The sequence below is a fragment of the Acipenser ruthenus genome, chromosome 28 (assembly GCF_902713425.1).
Source record: "Acipenser ruthenus chromosome 28, fAciRut3.2 maternal haplotype, whole genome shotgun sequence".
Taxonomy (NCBI): Eukaryota; Metazoa; Chordata; class Actinopteri; order Acipenseriformes; family Acipenseridae; genus Acipenser; species Acipenser ruthenus.
Genome location: NC_081216.1, coordinates 22,955,802 through 22,973,590, shown reverse-complemented (window position 1 = coordinate 22,973,590; position 17,789 = coordinate 22,955,802).

Sequence of the window (17,789 nt, the reverse complement as noted above, 5' to 3'; positions counted from 1 at the left end):
CACTCTCAGTTTCAGAAGCAGTTCTCCCAAGCTACCCAACACAGGAGCTATGGCAGCACTGCACACACTGAGCACAAGCGATGACTCACAAAGCTGCTTTTTTAGGTGGGGAAGAGAGTTGTCAGATTCTTTCATTTAAATGTTTAATGTATTGAGGACAGCCCAGTCCTAGATGTCACATTACATTAGAGCTAGTTAGTTCACATGGACCATTTACAGAGGGGTCTAAAGTAAGTACATTATTGAGATTAGGTTCTTAAAATCAACTCACTCTTCCCATTTAGAGTACCCTTATGTCTTCTGTGTGTTGTGTTGTATCCTAAGATAGATACATTAATGGGTTAGAACAATAGGGGCCCTGATGTCACTTTTATATTTCCAGTGCTCCTTTATTTATTTTCCAGAGAAAATGATCATAACCTGAACATAAGCTGAATCGATTTGACCTTAAAGTGTGGGTACTGTTATTTACATCAGCTTCAGTTAAGGCTCGCTCTCAAGATAAGTCAAAAGAGAGAAATATAAATACAAACATTTTTATTATTTAGTGGTGTCTAAAACACCATATTAAGTACTGTTGGTACACCAGTGCAACCACTACCCTGTCCATTACTAGTGGATGGAAAAAACACACCAGTAAGAAATACCACATAGGGCAAATGTGGTACTGTAACAGTGGCTTGAACCCTGGTTACAGGAGACCGGGAGAACTAGTTTGAGGCAACTTTGTTGTATCTAACCCCAAGTCTCCCCTGGTGTGCCGTGCAGTGGCCTGAAACCTAGTCTTCTGAAACCAAATTCCAAGCCACAAGGGCAGGATTTTCAAAAGGTCATAAATGATAACTCCAGTGTTAATGAACACATCGGTATGTAGCATTGATGTGGGCATTTTCAAGCGGTAATTATGTCTATTTCGTTATTTAATAATCATGCTAATGTGATTTCTGAAATGATGTTGATTTACAAAATAGTGTTAATATCTTAACGAATTTATCAGGCGTTAATTTACACTTAAAAAAGGAGGGTTTTAATTAACGAAAAATATATAACTCACCTTGAAACAGTATTCAAGTTCTTTGGTGTTAAAAAAAAAAAAATAGAATACAAAAAACCTGAGTGGCAGCAAAGTGCAGCAGCAGTAGCAGCAAATTACATTTTAGAGCTTGAGTGTGAGCCTGAGATTGACAGACCCCGGCAGCGACGCCGACGATACAGAGAGAGGGTGTACAGGACCAGGGTTCATTTTTTAGATTTACCAGATGACAATCTAAAAACTCGATTGCGTCTGGATAGGGCAGCTATTGTCGACCTTTGTCAGACTGCGGGAGGACAAATTGAAATTCTAGATTCTAATACCCATTCTAACAGTTAGGATATATATATAGTGCTATCTATATGATAGTCATGAGGACCATTTTTATCTTATTCAATGCACCTTTGTGTGTCTGACAAGGGTAGCAAATTGCATTGAAGCTGCAGAAAATTTCAGACGTGGTCGATGGAGAGCAAACATTTTAAGTTTCAAAAGCTGTTTATTGTATATTATGCACGCTATTGATTAGTCGAGTGCAAAAGGCTACGGTAACATCTGTGACTCCAGGAGTATCTACAGACCAGGTTTTACTGGTCCTTTATTGCTGCAGCGTCCTCAGTCTCGGTTAGGATTATACAATTTATAGGATTCGTTCATCTTTTTAAAAATTTTCCCCAGACCTGTTTCTTTATGTTCACAACCATTTTGTCTCTTTCTTGTTAAAATGGTAAACTCATCAGCCTGAAATCAAGCTCATTGAAATTTAAATGAGGTTCCGCTACTTTTTGAAGAGTGGTAATATGTATAATAAGTATTAATATTTTAAACTACATCTTTCTTTCTTGTTCTCGTCGTCACCACCTTTGCTCTGGTTAATGTTAAGTTTGTTCAGTGTTCTGTTTGGAACTACTCCAGGTCATGACAAAAAGCACTGGGGTTTATGTGTGTGTTCAAAAATGAAAAGTGTCCCGCAAGACCTCTAAAGCATTACAGTGTCCTGCTTTATTTATTATTTCTTGTCAAGCTGGACTGCACAGTTCATTATAGTTTGCTGAAGTTTGTTGCAATAGAATTACTCTTTTATTTGTACACGCATTTCCTTGGCTGAAGTTGACTGTTTTTCCACAATAATAACAAGTCTGCATTAACCAGTTTATCTGGACCACACTTATACCAAGTCTATGATTACATTATAATTATGGCGGTGCTATCCTTAAAGAAGATTTTAAACCAGAACAAATAATCAGAACATCAGCTACCTTTATCGCATCTTTACTATTTTAAAAGCGATCAGGATACAGTGATAATTCAGATTGAATCCGAGGGTAAATATCTGGTTGGTACCTCACTGCTGCTCTCATTGTATCCTCAGCAGCCCCTTGCTTCTCTTCCCTGGGAGACAGAGCTGTTAAGAGCAGTGCACTTCCTTGCACACATGTGAAGATGGAAATCCCATTCAATCCAAAACCATCATGATCAACATTCCTTTTGTAGCGAGTCCACCCCCTGAGAGTCAGCAAGGAAGCCATGCCCTGAGCTTGGCCTCTCTTAGAAATCAATATCGGGTCAGATTTACTCTGGAGAAACTTTTGCACATATATTTACATAATTAGCAGAATTAGCTACAAAAAAGTACCTGTTTACATTTGTGTTTTTCTTCCCTTTGCCACTGTGGGGCTCGTAGGAGACATTCATAACCTCCTATTTTTGCATGCTGGCAGAGGCAAGACAGCTTTAAGGACAGAGGAAACTGTAACAGCCTTGAGGGCAGTTGCAGGACTAAAGTGAAATTGATGGAAAAGTATCCAATGCACATTGACACAGCTGGTTTAGAATTAGTATGCTGTTGACCAGGACTGTGGGACACTGCAGTTTATGAAATGCAAAACAACATACAGAGCAGGTTTATTAGTCTGCTGTCCAGGAAACATGCCTGTGGCAAGCTGTCAAACCACCAAGCAAACGTGCGCTTTATAAAGTCAGGGCATTCCAGCCTGATATCCCTTTATTTCTTGCCTGGTGCCCCAGTTATCGAAGGCAGGGTGTTAGGAATAAAGCCTGGTCTTTGTAGAGCCCCCAAGGGAATCGCTTGCTTCCCCAAGCCCCCCATTGCCGCTGAACAGTTTGCTGGTGTTAAGTATCACTGACCTCACAAAGTCTCATAAAGTTTATTCTATTTACAATGTTCTGGGAAGTGGCATATCTCCAAAAAGGGTCCCGTTCTATTAGCAGAGATTAATATAATCCTAATCACGCTTGTAGTTTTTAGAGACAGGGAAAGGGGCAATATCACCTGTCAAGGATGCCTCACAAGTGAAGGACCTCTCTGTTGCCCATCCTCTTTTTACTGCAGCACTACTAATGTTTTAATCTGTGGGGCCACATTGTGAACCATGTCTGTTGCCTCCTAATGCATTCTATTTGCTGTCATGAATTATGTGAGCATTTCCCACAGCTGGCCCAGTAGACAAGTCTGTAGGAATTTATTTTGCACACACTACTGACATTCTTCAGTTGTAATACTACTGTCTATAACCATGACAGTCATGTTTAGGGCTCTTATTAAAAAAAAAACTGGGAACCTTATGTGCTTATCGTGTCTGTGTGCCTGTCTGTCTGTCTGTCTGTCTGGCAGTCTGTCACACTCCACATGGTGAACTGCCTTGATTTCGCATGCGCTACAGTTTATAGAGCTAAGTGGCACTCTATAATAAATAAACAGCGGCTCTCCAATCTATTGCAAAGGCTGTGCGTCAGCTAGATTGAGTAAGATGTTAAATAAGACACTTGTCAGGGCTGGAATTCCTGACTTGTCCTCCCAGAGTGCATATCCAAGAGCAACCAGCAAACAAACTGTAGTTCAAACTCAATTCCATGCATGCCTCCCTTACATTGCGCAGTATAGCGGAGTAGCATTGTTTAAAGAGTGTTTATGTGGATCAGGTGACGATGCCAAGGGACTGAATGTGTTTTGCCATGCTTAGCCTCTGTGTTTTCAACCTCCGTGAGCGCTGTACTCCAAATCCTTTACTGTTTGTATTATCTCATGATAACAGCATATACCAGGTAGAAGAAGATACAGAAAACACAGAATGCTAATAAAAGTGATTGTAGCTGACACAATAATTCTATTAATCTTACTTGTTGAGCACTTATTATTTGTTTATTTAGCAGATGCCTTTATCCAAGGCAACTTACAGAGACTAGGGTGTGTGAACTATGCATCAGCTGCAGAGTCACTTACAATTACGTCTCACCCGAAAGACGAAGCACAAGGCGGTTAAGTGACTTGCTCAGGGTCACACAATGAGTCAGTGGCCTAGGTGGGATTTGAACCGGGGACCTCCTGGTTACAAGCCCATTTTTTTAACCACTGGACCACACAGCCTTCTACTTATAGTATACATGGATTGTTCGATACAAGGTGGAACTCAAAACAACAGAAAGCAGTTTCAATGATAAATCTTACAACATATGGATCAGGATATGCTCCACTAGTTTGATGAAGTGAGTCACGGACCTGCCTGCATATCAACAAGAAACAAAAATCTACATGTGCTCTGCATGGTTTATGCCAATGCATTTCCAGAGGTCTCCCGTAAACATGTAGCCATCAATTTCATTTTTAAACTGCATTTTGCTATGCTTGTTTATTGTTTTTTACCTTAAACTTCTGAGTGTTTCAGTGCACCTGACTCGCTTGCAAACATTACCATTTCATCCATATTATCCCTTAAGGGGGAGAGTTTACAGTCACGGAATAGATCTCACTATCTGTTTGTCCCAGGACAAAACAGAACACATTGGAAGATAAAGGTTCTCGCTGCATTCTAGTAGAGTCATTAGGAGGTTTCGTTGGTGGTTAATGAATAGAAAATTGGAAGCAATAGGTTATAAGGTCATGTTTGGAGTCTTATGTAATGAAAAAAGATTAGATGTCACTGGGGCCCTTCACATGAGTGCTTTGACCCCAAGGCTCTACAGTGTATGTTATTATGCATAGTTACAATGTTTAAATCTTTTTGCACAATATAACCCTAAACCTAACCCTAACTCTAAACCGAACCCTTACCCTAACCCTTTTCTGAAACAATTATATACTTACATATTTCATGCAAAAAGATTTACAAATTAAGCACATTGTATCTATGCATAATAACATTGTAATTATGTGTAAGTACACATGTATTTACTAAGCAACTACTATGCAAATACACAGTAATCAGAGACACCTAATGTAAAGCGTTACCCAACATGTTATGTTGATGTTGAGATGTAAGCGTACTGTCCATCTCCCAGGGTATTCTTGCATACAAGATGGCCCAACTCTTAGCGGAATATTGTTTTCAGATAAATACTGTAAAAAGCTACCTTCTGTACCTGTATTTTTTCCCTCAGGGCTTCTTGGCAGAGCGTGCCCATCTAATTCGCTAATGCTGTGTGGCCTCGTGCCTCTCCTGTTTCTTGTGTGACCCTCTTCATCTGTCACAGCCGGCTCAAAAACATACTTGTGAGTGGCTGGGGACAGCTGCTCTTCAACTGTACACACAAGGGAGGCTAATCCTCAGCTTCAAAGTCATCCTGGAGCTTTTGTGAAATCTAGAAGCTGTTTCCAACCACGTGGACACTTCGAATGAAGCAAACATTGATAGAAAGGAAGGTGGTGGAAGCTGCATGGACAACACAAATAAAAACAGAATCGATTGACCTTGTATTGTAAGCAGTTTAGTTACGCAGTTTAGTTTTAACATATGCTGTCATTTAGTATAGCACACACTCTTTAGGAGAGAGCTATAGAATACCTGTTTGTTATATACCAGGTGGACAGTATATACAGGTTTCCTATATTCCCGTCAGTCCCTTCACAAACATTGAAAATCCATAACCTCATTTATGGCCCCAGCTCCTGAAGGGGATATAGTGTACTAGGGTGTATTTTAGTATCCATAATTTTGACGTTATACTGTACAAGGGATGTCAACCAAATCATACTTGTAATAGAAGGTGTGCATTATTTATTTTTTTATAAAACACCCACCAGGGTCAACCCATTGAGACAGCTCATTTCAATGTGTCCCGATTGTCTAGAAATAAGCACAATCATTTTTTATTACGGAGAACACTATGTCATGGAATTGCATCCTGTCACAGTTTTTCCTATGCGTTGTTGTTAGCGATTCCAGCTATTGTTGTGGAAGTGTATTGTTAGTTTTGCACGAGATGGGGAGATATTCCACTCGTGTTGGGTATGGAAGAAGGTCAAAGCATTGCAAACCTCAGAACCAGGAAAGATGCATGAAGTTTGAAACACATCTCTGGATTGTGGGTGCACTGATTGTGCACTGTCTCCATCTGGCTACAAAGAGACATTGTCAGGGGGTGTCATGGAAAATCAGGCCTGCTTTCCTTTTAGTCCAGGATTTCCAGCGGCAGGAACACACAAGGGGTGAAAAAAAAGAAGCGTGACCTTCTGTAAAGCCATTGAAATTATTTCAAGCTCATAATGCGTATCTGCCAGTGTGTGAGTGTGCATGATGGTTTCTGTCAGACAGACCCAGTTTGAGACAGACCCAGTTTCTCCTGCCCATACACAGTTAGTAAGCTGTGCCTGGTGAAGCAGCTGTCAGCCAGGCTTGGTCATTCTCTCAGAACACAAGCCAGTTTTGCCAAGAGTGGAACAGCTAAATTATTTAGCTGTAAATTCAAAAATTACTTTTAGCTGCAAGTACAATACAGGTTCCAGGAACTGAATCGTCAGCAGGCTGAGCACCAGCCAGTCCCCAAGCAAGTCAGCACTGTAGAAAATGACCAGATGGTTTGCATGAGCGCTTACAGACCATTATCTGCAGGGGTCAGTATTTCCCCGAACACAAGTTCATGACCTAACACAGCAAAACCCGTTGCATCTTATCAGCGCTGGCTCTTACTTGTATAATGACACTGTCAGATCTAGCCTGTGTTACACAATGTCTATGGCAAGCAACGAGAAGCAAAGAGCAGCCCCTGAATGAAAACACCTTTGAAAATAAAATAAAATAAGAAAACACAGTATTTGAGACATAGCAATAGCTTCACGAACAGGAAAAAAGTAGATTGGTGGCGGAACCCATTCTCTTATGGCAGGTTTATCAATACCTTTTCTGTGATCGAATGAATGGATACATTAGATACAGTACCAGTAGGTACATTTGATGGACTGGTAGATTTCTGTGTGTGTGAGGAAGGAGGATGGAAATGCTATCAGTGGAAAGACAACATTATAAAGGATCTTTGATGTTGTGGGAGATTCCAGTGACATGTGATTCGCTGCAGTTACCCTCCCTATCACTCCGTGACTTATAATTACAGTACAGAAGCCATTGGAATGACTCAGTTACCCCTTGCTTAAGAACATTATAAATGCTTTTGCACGCCTTAATTATAGTGAATCTCACTGCTGTTTCAACACAGTGAAAAGAAAAGAACTGGTGCTGTCAGTGGGTGGCATGCAGTTCTCGCATGTTCCTGGCTTTCATTTGCTAGGAAATTGGATTTGTATTCTTTGCCCCAAATACTCAGGGTCTGTATTAGTTAACACATTTATTTAGGGTACATTTCATTTCAAAAGAGATCTTATCTAGTTTGGGGACATTGAAATGGTAATGTTGTGTTTTTGAAAACCTTTAACTTGGGAGTTTTTTCTTTTTTTAAAACACTGTAAGATTCTCTTTTTGCATGATATAAGTCTAACCCTAACCCTTTCCCTAACCCTATCCCTAACCTTAACACTTTTCTGATACAATTACAATTAGTAACTATTATGTAAGGAATTAGAGTCACTTCATGTTACCCTCAAAATGTATCACAGCAGACTTCATATTTGAATAGGGGTTTGGAGAAGTTAGGACAATGCTGGATTCCGTGGCTGTGTGAGTTGATTTTAAGCACACTGGAATTTTACAGCTGACACTGATGAATGAGCTGCTGAGTGCTGCTCCTGTTTGTGTCAGGGTTTCCATTGTCTCTTGCTGATGTGAAAGGTAAAAGCTAACCATCCAAAATGTGCACCTAAATAAGTGCGGGCATAACCCTGCATGCCGACCTCAGGCTTCAATGTAAGCACAAATGGAAAAAGTGTATTAATGTCTGTGTTCAAGAGGGTCCACACTGCGTTTAAATATTAATGAGATTAGCATGTCATCCGTTTGGCATTCAACCCTTTGATCACCACTCTATAAAAAAGCTGAGAAACCGATTCCTGTTTGCAAGTAGCCTTGCCATGAAAACAGAAATGTTTAGAGTACTGAAAACTATCTGGCTTCCTTGGACTTTCGATTTTAAATGCCTGCTTCCCAATGACACTATATATAGGGATGAAAGTTGCAGTGTTCATTACATGTCAGAAGAGCTATAAAAAGCAAATAAGTTTGCATTCCATGCGGCTTGTTTGTTTGTGTTGAACCAGGTTATCCCTCGTGACACCAAAGCTCCTTATTCACTGAAAGGTACAGTCAACAAGTTATAACTTAGGGACCTTGTGGCACAGTTAGCAACTGTAACCATGACGCACAGAGGACTAAGGCATGGCTTGGCATGAATACAGAAGACCTGCCTCCAGGCAGGCAGACATTGCTATCCATGCTCTGTGGATACCTAAGGCGCGGGTTGGGTTTCTTTGTCTTCAGTACCGTCTATGACTTCATAGGGGACTTTCATAAAAAATGCATACCTATTACAGACATAACAGGCGGGATTGTAGGCCCCATCCACCTTCGTGACATTGGACCGCTCTGAAACTCAACATTGTTTCCCTAACCATTGCAACGACTGTGTAATGAGATTGCACCAAGACCTGTCCTCACAGTGGATGAACATTTCACTAAATCATCGCTGCTTGCTTGGGTTGTTAAATGTCTTGCTGTAAGAAAGCGTCAGGGTGGGATCATTGTGACTGCAGTTCTGTTCAGTATAACAGTGCAGGGGGGTGTCAGGTGAATTGACTCAATACATGTTCAAATCTATTATGTTATGGGCTGAGCAAGCTGAATACTATTTTTGAGTATCAGACTTTAAAAAAAAAACAATGACTTAATGACAAAAAAAAATATCACAACAGCAGCCAGCGCAGACACACAGTAAAGCAGCTGTCCTGCATTTCTTTATGTGCGTCATGCTGTACAGAGCAAACTCAGCTTGGCTTTCCTGATCATTCATGAAAAACAGAGTTCCAATGCGTGGATTTCTGAAGCTGTCACATGAGGGTGTGCAGCCCCCCCCATATGTGGAGGCTTACTTGTACAGCGGATTAGCCTTTCACATCTGGCCATCTGTTTGAAATTCAATCTAAAGTCACAGGCAAAAGAGCTCATCTTAATCTTTGCAGTACTCCACAGTTCAGCATAAGACAATTATCAGACTTTGAATGGCCACCCAGGGGACATTAAGGTCAGGACTGCTTTAGTTTGTAGAGCTTGACAGCCATTGCTTTTTTGTACTGTTCCTACCTATCAGAAAACTCAACCCCCCAATCATAAAGCAGAAAACCTTGGTGGTGAGATTGGAGGTAGCGATAACGGAACATACACTAATAGGACATTCTAAACTGGAGAGAAAAACTGAGGATGAAATCATTGGACATTTCCAGGGTTCTTGGACAGGTAGTGTGCAATCCCACTCACACACCTTGTGACAGATTCTGAACTGGGCCCTGCTGATGACTCCTGACAGCACTACAATGCTGCCTGCAAGGGGAGCTCCTGGAGGCTTGCTGCTGTGCATCTGTGTTCAGTTGTCAGTCATAAACAAAAATAAAATGTGTAACAGTAGCATATTTTACATGGCATGCATGACTTCATTCTGCAAAAATAACCCATTCATTTTGAATGTGTACTTCATTTATAAATGTTAATGTCATTAATGTTGTAAATAAGCAGCAAAATGAAGGCAATATTTGTTCCCTAAGAAAGCTAATGTTCAGTTTTTTGGAGGTATATCCTTTATATACCTACCTGCATGAAAACCTATGTGGCTAGGTGTTCCTTTTCTCTTACTGTTTGAAATGAATTGCACATGTGGCCTATTAAAGTCATCAATTAAATGCATCTCTCCTGGCAGAAATAATTTCTCTCTCTCTCTCCCTCTCCCTCTCTCTCTCTCTCTCTCTCTCTCTCTCTCTGTCTCTCTCTCTCTCTCTCTCTCTCTCTCTGTCTCTCTCTCTCTCTCTCTCTGTCTCTCTCTCTCTCTCTCTCTCTCTCTCTCTCTCTCTCTCTCTGTCTCTCTCTCTCTGTCTGTCTTTGTTTTTCCATACAAAAACAGTAATGCAATGCAAAAAAAGTGGTTTTAAACCAATCAACTGCAGTATTTAGAATGCTTCCTGGACTATAGTATCAGACACACCCAGACAGAGCCCAGGCATACATATAGAAGTCTACTTTATGTCTATATACTGTGCATGTGTAAACTGATAACATGCACCACATATCAAAAACCAAATGTGTCACACATAACACAAATCTATAGTGAATTTGTTTGAAGCAGCCTATTACAAATCCACTCCATTCTATTCTCTAGTAAACTACTTGAATGTTTGTAGAGTGACAAAGAGGCATTATACAGGCAGGCGTTGAGGGCATTTATACCAACAAGAATCTGGGTAGTCCTGGCCATGTAACAGCACAGTATTACAGGAAAGGTTACTCTGTTAATGCATTCCTGTCAGTGCCACAGCCCCCACATCCTCCTGTGTGTGTAATGCTTCAAGCGATCTTCATGTTTGAAGTCAGTAATGCTAACAGCCTGTCCTCCACAAAGTGGACATGTTAATGTTACCTAAAGGTTTGTTTACAGCATAATAATGCAGATGAAAGGTGAGTCAATATGGTAGGGGAAGGACATGCACAGTATTATTATTATTATTATTATTACTGATTATATAAGCAATGTGGTGTAGAGCTAGCTGAAGGGCACGGCAGTATTGTAACATTTGCAAACAAGGTGAGGGTCAACAAAACTAGCACTCACTCACACAGAGTCCTCACCATCTTATAATAATCACACAGGACCTGAAAACAGCACTCGCTCACACAGAGAGTCCCCACCATCGCATAATAATCACACAGGACCTGAAAACAGCACTCGCTCACACAGAGAGTCCCCACCATCGCATAATAATCACACAGGACCTGAAACCAGCACTCGCTCACACAGAGAGTCCTCACCATCGCATAATAATCACACAGGACCTGAAACTAGCACTCGCTCACACAGAGAGTCCCCATTCATCGTATAATAATCACACAGGACCTGAAACCAGCACTCGCTCACACAGAGAGTCCCCACCATCGCATAATAATCATACAGGACCTGAAACCAGCACTCGCTCACACAGAGAGTCCTCACCATCGCATAATAATCATACAGGACCTGAAACCAGCACTCGCTCACACAGAGAGTCCTCACCATCGCATAATAATTACACAGGACCTGAAACCAGCACTCGCTCACACAGAGAGTCCCCACCATCGTATAATAATCACACAGGACCTGAAAGGGTCAACATATTTGTATAACGGACTATAGCCAAATGCAACACGAAACGTCTACAGGAGTCTAGGCGTGTATGATACAAGTTTGGTGAAGACTGGTGCAGAATCCAAGGTTGTTGTTCTCATGTTCACCATGTAGTACGAAGACCCTAACAAGATAAAGAAATACAAATTAACGAAATGCTTTCTTTAACTAGTTTAGATCATCCTAGTTTAACTTGTTAATTCTAAACACGTTTAAACGGAATATCCACATTACAAAAAATACATATTTTATGGTAACAGTCATGCCTCAGCCTGGTACAAGGTGGTAATCTCTGCAACAAGCAGCAGGGAGTGGAATTGTACAGGTGGTTATGTGATCAGATGGTTATGTGTAAAACATTGTCCCCTGTTCAGTAAGACGGCAGACTCTTAAAAAATAAAAAAAAAGTTTGCACCTTATGCCACCTGCTGGTCATTTTAGACAGTGCAGCAGCTCAAGAAAACCTAACATGACGTGCCGGGTTTTGCTTTTGATGCTGGTTAAGATGGGAAACTTTAAGGCTGGATTTAGTTTTAAGAACACAACAAAATTAGCCAGTAAGGAATATACAATTTCGTTTTACTGCACATTGCTATGGTTTTCCCGTAATATAACACACCAGCTGGTTTCACAGACCCTGAATAGCACTAGTAATTTTGGACAATCTAACGTTACCTTAGGTACAGTATTGCAAGATTAGTGCTGAGTAGAAACGTGTTTCATTTAGTGCCTTCCTCAGTGCAGTGATTAAATAAAGGCATGAGCCAACACGTTGAAAAGTTTTACTTTACATCTGTGTTTTTTTTTTAATCTTATAAGGCTTAATAAATGATCTCTCGTTAATGTAAGGGTTTGTTTGTCCGTCCGAGGACCGCAGTATCTTTAGTAAAAGCACGTGCTTCTCTGCGTCAGATCACTGACCTGACGAAAATAGCAGCGTGCACATGCAAAATTGATAATTTTATTCAAAGCAGTTTTGCATACATATTTTATTTGGAGAAGAGTGTGACAGAAGGGCATGTTATTTAAAGGCATGCCATTAAATAACAACTTTGCAGATCATTTCAGTGAAAGTTTTTATACACTCCTATAATATTGGTAACAGGGTACTATACTGTATAGCAATAATTATTGCTATACAGTATCCCTTCCTGAAGCAGCATTTACATTTTTTTTTTGTGGTTTTATAACTAAGTCAGATTCACCTCCCCCTGGAAAGGTGACCAGCACAGGTTATCTGATTTACAGACTTCAATTTGCAAAAGCTCTGGGCACCTTTCAGGCCACAGGCCTGATGTTTACAATCCCTGACCACCTTGTGAAAAAGAATAGCATTACCTGTAGACCAGCTGAAGCTAAACTAAACTGAGACTAGAGCAATTGCCAGGATGGCACTGTCAAAAGACACACTCATTTACAATAGCTAATGATTGTAGTTCTAAACATGTAGAGTTAGATTCTCAATGTTCTTTACTGCAAAACGTTATTAGCACGTTTTTTTTGTTTAGTTTCTTTCATAAAGAAAAAAAACACACCCAAAAGTTACCAAACTGGAAATAAACAAACTTTAAATCTACGGGCTTGTTAGTAGTCTTAAAAGTTAATTCCAATGTTTTTTCCTGTTATGAGAATAAGTGCTAACCACGATAAAGCTTTGAGAATCTGAGTTTTAGTGTACAATGCACAAGTACCCCAAACAAAGATTACAGATGTGTCAATATTGTGTTAAATATTTTTGGGCTAAGCAAAAAACAAATAAACATATTTTCAGGTTAGATTTCAATATGCCCTGTGTGACATATTGTGAACCCGACTTCGCCCTTGAACAACCTTGATGAGAGCATACCTGTGGTTGGTACCCTTTGGTCTGTGCACTGCGTCAGTTTGTCTGTTAACTTTGGTTTGGAAATGGCAGTGTCTGGAGGCTATTTCCATTCTCGTTGTGTAAAAACTGACATCTGCTTGTCTCCTTCCTTTAGCTGGCAGCCTGATTAAGCAAACTTTTGTTTTACAGTAACAGAACAGCAGCTTGCAGTTGCAAAACATAGTCAAAGGGTATCTTCAGGGTATGCAAATGCTATGTTTTCATGCAGGTATGATACTGTCATTCACTTCTTGCAATAGATGGTGTGTATACACTTTCCTTACAAAAGGGTAAATCTGATTTTACCAGGGTTATACTATGCATAGTTTACCATGCTTTGCCATGTTTTTAAATCTGCTTTACCATAACTTTTTTTTCAGTGCAATGGCATCTGACCCACAGAATGATGTGGGCAATGTTGTGGCCTTTGCCTTGTATAGGTAGGCATGTTGTGAGCCTAGGAGAATAACACTCCTTCAAAAACGTATATGCTGCTGCTGTTTGTTTGGAAAAGGGAGCTGCTATGTTGATATGAGTTCTTGGATTAAATGAAGCCATTTCATTTGTGTGCAAAGACTGCAGTTACATCGGTCTTACAATATACTGTACAAGCAGAGGGGATTTAAATGTCTCTAGTGCATGAACAAAAGCCCTTAAAACTAACGGTGAACACTCATGACATAAAATCTGAGAAAAGACACCAGGTACATTGTTAGTCCTTAAAGCAAGCACAGCACAGCCTTGTTATTCCCCAATTCAGTGACTTGGTTTATGTCAGCTAAATCTTCAGTACTTTACTGTATGAGGTCATTCGTTCATAACTTTAAACATTCAATTATAAACTCTGGCAAAACTTTGAGAAAATCAAGTAGACAAATGTTTAACAACTAGGATAATAATAGCTCTTTACCCATTTTTTTTCATTTGGAACTAAATTGTAGGTGCCAGCATGCCATTGTACTCACATATTAGATTAACTCTCTGAGCAGAGCCTGTTTATAGAGTACAGCCGGTTCTCAAAAATAACCAGCGTGGGTGACACTGGTACAGCATTTACTTGTTAAGGAATTGTTTCTTGGATGTCCAGAAGCAAAATAAAGCTTTGATGCACATGAACCACAGCTATGTGGCTCTGTGCCAGTTATGTTATGTTTAGGTTTGCTTATCGGGGTGCTCATTCCTTGTAAATGCATACGAATAGCTGTCTGTGAATGATACACTTTATAAGGTTAGGAAAAAGCTCAAGCAACAGAGTCAGCAGTCACATAAACACGCTTGGTGCAAACTTAACTTTGGATGTGTTTTCTTTTCTAGTACACCGCGTCCTTAAACACCTACTGTACCCAGCCCAGGATCTTGGCAACACTGTTAGTAATGTTATATTAACCCTTTCAATCCTGGAGGGACCTGCATTATCTTAGTGCCGTATGTTAACACATGTCGTCGGAAATGACATTGGAACCTCAATGTCATTTCCGAGTCTGAGCTAGAGTGTAAATATATGTAAAAAAAAAAAATAATATCATTTACTGTATACTCAATAAAGGAGTTTGTTCTTCAGCTCGACAAAAAAAATTCAGGAGCTCTGGCATTAGAACAGCATTACCTATAAGAAAACATGCAAGCACAACCCCCTTTCCAAATACAAACATATACAGTCCAATGTAGTGTTTTATAAATACAGAGAAATTAGAAGAAAATTCCAGAGCACTGAACCAGAGGTTTCTATAACCTTAAATACGTGAAATAACTCATTCGAAACTGCCCTTTGTCTAGTTCAGTATATTGAAGTCTTCCCCCGCCAGTCAAAGCTGCAGACAACAGAATAATCACCTTGGAATTAGCATAGGGAAAAAATAAATGGAACCCTTCTGCAGAATTGAAATTGCCCTGCCCCTCCCATGTTGAAGAGAAGGCACACAGTATGCCCAAACTGACAGGCGGATTGGCATGATGAAGTCAAGTAGGTTTAACTGGGACAAAGAAGAAGCCTGTGGAAAGAGTGACAGTCTAGATCACACTTAGATTAACATAACAGTAGCCTATGTGATTGCAATTCAAAAACATTCACTCAGTAAAGCAGCCTGGACATACGTACAGTCCCACCTATAACAGGGGTGGCCTATCCTGGCTCGTCCAGTCCAGGTCTTTGTTCCAACCCCATTTGACATTGATTAATTGAGCCTATTAAATTTCATTTGCAGATCTGCCACATGTAGAAAAGGTAATACAAAACTCATCTGTATTGTTTTGTGGACAAGGTGAGTGGTAAGCTGTGAGGTTTCACAATCTAGACTCACGTCGTTTAAAATCGACGGCAGTGTAAACTAGTGCCGTGCCCGGTTAGTAACACAGGAATAGTGAAGAAATTATTCTTTTTTTTCAGTAAGAATATGTATTGTTGGGTTTGTAATTTTAGTTTTTTTTGTTCTGATGTCTCACTTAAAAGGCAAGGCAAGTGTGCACCACAAGCGCAACAAATTGATTTTTCTAGTGGAAGTTCTCATTGGCAACACAACCGTCCTGACCTGTGCTCTGACACCACGCTGAGGCTTTGGCTCAGTTGTACCTCTCAGTGCCAGCAACTGAGGCACCAGCTTCTGATTCCCCTTGAAGAAATGACCACACTTAACTCAACTCCATAGGTGTCTCAACTACCCCACACTTTTTATTTCATTATTGTTTTTGTCCGGTGATGATCATTGACTGTTGGTGAAGCTGCTATATACTGTTTAAAGTCTCAGAGGTGGCTAGTATCTTATGTGCACTGGAAAACAATGCTTGTTTAAAACAAACATTTATTTCCCGTACAGTAGCTGACACGAAATCTCCCGAGCAGCCCAGACTGGGCCTGTGTTTTTGTTAGTCTTTGAAATAGTAAGCCTGGGGCTTATCTTTGTTTCTGCCGGAAAGAATAGGAAGAACAATAGGGATACAACTATAATACAAGTGCAAATAACCTCATGAGTATTACGAAACAAAGTCTTTATCGATGTCCTCATTTTTACAGAAATGGGCAGCCGCTCATGTCAACTCTTTACCACCGCAGGTACATTGGCCGTTATCAATTTTTTTTTCTCTTCAATTTCATTGTGGCTTTATTTATTTGGGGAGGCTGGATTATTGATAGTTCTCACAATCAACACAAACAAACCTGGTTTGAACACCTACAGTAATCAAATGAGACAAAGTTCAATACAATTTGAAACCGAAGCGCACGTCTGAGAGAGGAGAATAAATAATTTAGGCTCTGCTCAAAGCGCTCGTGTTTCGCAAACAAAAGGTGCTTGCTATGAATTGGGAGATTAGGTAGCTCAACATTTCAACAGGTATTCTGATGGGAAGTCTGTGGTACAAGCTGGTAGTCGGGTTATCAGGTGTCCATCCTCTTCCCACTTTCGTCCAGCTGTGTCAAAACACTCCAAATATACTAATCACTGGCAGCATTTATAAAGCTTTGTAATGGAGTAATTGCAATATGACGTTTGCTGTAAAGAACTTACTTTGATTGGATGCATTATTTTATCTGAATTAGCAGGAATCTTATTAGTCAGGTTACTGGTGTACCACAACATAGCACGGTAACAAAATATCCCATAGAAGCATTAGCTGTACCAGCAACACAATGGATGAACAGACATTGAACAAACATAGTAATCCCATGGTAACACAATGATTCATGAATATGGTACCATTTTGTGATACTACCTTCAGTACTGTACACAGTAGTATCACTGTGTTAAACAGAGCAGTGGAGAATTCATCCTGTTCTAGGCCAATGTGAGATATTGTTGTTCTGTAGTCTCGTGTCCAATACTGAATACATACTGTAACAGGCAACTAGAGCAAAACAGAACTAGATACACATTTGCATGGTTTTGTATTTACTAACTCTTTTTCCAAGCTAAACGTGAATTCAGTTGGGCCTGTAGTTACTTATAGTTTCACTCCAGGTTTCTAGTTACTTTGTGTTGTGGATGAGGCTGCATTAAGAAACCCTACACTGCGTTATCATGTGACCATACGAGATTCCATAACACTTTAGTGTTGGTTATCGGGGTAAAAACTGACATCACTATTTATATGTTTTAAATTCAACCCCTGAAGATGTATTACATTCCTACATATAGTATTATGAGCCCCAAATTGAGCCAATTCATTAATTCAATACTGACCAATACATTAACACAAAACCCCAATGTAATAACAAAATATAAATATTAATAATAATTATGAGGACATCATCAAAATGCTGTCAATTCCAACTGAGCAGACCTTTTGATTCTTATCCCGAGGATCTAAACTTTAAGACAAAACTGGCCTGCCGAGCATAGCAGACTGGAT